Source organism: Anomaloglossus baeobatrachus, chromosome 8 (genome assembly GCF_048569485.1).
Source record: "Anomaloglossus baeobatrachus isolate aAnoBae1 chromosome 8, aAnoBae1.hap1, whole genome shotgun sequence".
NCBI lineage: Eukaryota > Metazoa > Chordata > Amphibia > Anura > Aromobatidae > Anomaloglossus > Anomaloglossus baeobatrachus.
Window position 1 is genome coordinate 38,579,108 of NC_134360.1, and position 2,832 is coordinate 38,581,939.

Here is a 2,832-nt window from a genome sequence, read left to right on the forward strand (position 1 = left end):
TTTTGGACACACGGATTTGGGTCAAAATTTTAGCACCCAAATCGCTGCGTTCAAAAAAGCATTGTGCGCACGGATTATGCACAATCTACAAAGATTGGGCTGGGGACGCAGGACGCATGAATTTACGCAACGTGCGCATGAGCCCTTATAGTGTCCAGATAATACTATCATACACTGATACACCTACTGCTATATACACAGGCTCACTAAAGTAGACTGTAAACAGTTTGGGTATAATGTATGCCATCCACATCTGGACGTGCCATCAGACCCCCAATCCCACCACTTTTCCCATTTTTAGTATTTGAAGATATCTGTAGACTTGACTAAGGTGGGTAGTAACTGACTAGTAATTGTATGCTGGGAAAAAGGAAGTTGGGGCGTTTCTCCTTTTTTCACGAAGTGCTGTATACACATAAATTCACCTGTAAATCAATCTGATGGAGAAATGTGCAGATATGTGGATACAGGTTCCTCATGTGATATAATAACCAGCAACAGAAGACAAAGGGATCATTGACCGGCTGAGATGGAGACAGAAGGCCCAGGGACCAGGATTTGGGCAGTTACAGAGGACCTGTCACTTGCCATAATATGTCATGTTGTTACCTGGTGTAAATGCCGCTGTTCGCCATAATCTGGCCTTTTTTGTTTCTTCCTGATTCAACTCCCTCACTCTTGTTTGCAAATCTAGTCTTTTAGCCAACTGGGTGTGTCCGTCAAATAAACTACCCACATAGAATAGCTGAAGATCACGCCCACTTGGCTAACCATGCTAGGTATATATGCAGGGAAGAGAGAACCATATCTCAGGAATGGAGAAGAGCAGGAACAGAAGAAAAACAAACGCTGGATTCAGGAGAACATTGGCCTTTAAACCAGATTAAAAATTTATGACAGAAGACAGGTCCTCGTTAAAGGGACACATTATCTAATGACAACCACAGCTGGAACTAAGGGTGGCTTTACATGCTGCGATATCCGGCCCAATATCGCTAGCATGTGACCCACCCCCATCGTTTGTGCGAAACGGGTATATCGGTGCCCGTCACGCACAAAATCTGGCACCCCCGTCACACATACTTACCTGCATAGCGACGTCGCTGTGACCGGCGTACTGCCTCCTTTCTAAGGGGGCGGTCCTTTAGGCGTCACAGCGATGTCACTAAGCGGCCGCCCAATGAAAGCGGAGGGGCGGAGATGAGCGGGACGTAACATCCCGCCCACCTCCTTCCTTCCGCATTGTGGCCGGAGGCAGGTAAGGAGATGTTCCTCGTTCCTGCGGCGTCACATGTAGTGATGTGCACTGCCGCAGGAACGAGGAACAACTTCGCCCATACGACAGCAGCGATAACTGGCAGCGGACCCACATGTCAACGAGGAGCGATTTTGGACGTTTTTGCAACGATCCAAAATCGCTCCTAGGAGTCGTACGCTACGACATCGCTACAGCGGCCGGATGTGCGTCACAAAATCCGTGACCCCAACGAGATCGCTGTAGCGAAATCGTAGCGTGTAAAGCCCGCTTAAGACCTATTGCAACTCTCCTTACAGGCATGAAAGAAATGTTGGCTGAAAAATGTTGAATTTAATTTTAATAGAGCAGAAGATAAGCGACCTCCAGATACCACTGATCTATAGCATAGACACCAGAAATTCATGCATTTATATAACAACATCACATGTGACATGCTCCCTCTAGTGGTGGCAGCAGGCACAAATGTTTGTAATGTTTTGACTCCCGGTCTCAGTGGTCTCCTGGTCATAAGAATATAACTGATCATTTGTAAACTCCCTCTACATCTCTGAACTTTAGTGTTGCCGTTTCTTTTTCCTTCACGTGCTTAGGCAAGAAAGTCTTGCTCAACCGACCCAGTGAGTCAGATTCATTTCAAAACGCAGTCACTTCCACAATGCCAACCTAAGTCTATATAATTAGAGTGAAAATAACTTATTTCTAAGGAAGGATTTTTTTTTAATTTTTTTTTTTTAATGTAATAAAAAAACAAACCTCGCAAGGCACAAAACAGTATATGTCTCCTGATGGACTCCTATTTAGTATCGATGTTTTGTATAATTGTGCAAGTATGGATCCAAGTCCCCTCTGCTGTGCGGATAAGGACTAGAAGCTCTGTGAAAGGTTTAAGGAATTTTCCTGTTAAGTTAAATGTGTCAACCGAAAATTACTTATTGTTTAAGTCACAATTTTATTTTAAATTAATTTTGTTTACTTTTTTTGTAACAAATGTTTAAGTTTTTTTGTATCACTATGTGACAAAAAAAATGAAATCTTGCAATTTTCACACTGGTCACTAATCATTATAATACACTTATTCTTCTAGTTCTGCACGGATGACTTTTCAGCAGTCTCATTAAATCACAGACCATTCACAATAGATTATGCACAGCTCACCTCCTCCCCCTCTTATACAATGACTGATAGCACCTCTATATACAGTAGATAACACAGGATCCACTATTCACAATAAGTGATGTCACAGCTCACCTCCTCCTTCTCCTTCTGTACAATGACTGATAACACCTCTATATACAGTAGATAACACAGGATCCACCATTCACAAAAGGTAATGTCACAGCTCACCTCCTCCTCCTCCTCAATGACTTATAACACCTCTATATACAGTAGATTACATAGGATCCACCTTTCACTATAGGTGATGTCACAGCTCACCTTCTCCTTAGATTACACAGGATCAACCATTCACAATCAGGGATGTCACAGCTCACCTCCTCCTCCTCAATGACTTATAACACCTCTATATACAGTAGATTACATAGGATCCACCTTTCACTATAGGTGATGTCACAGCT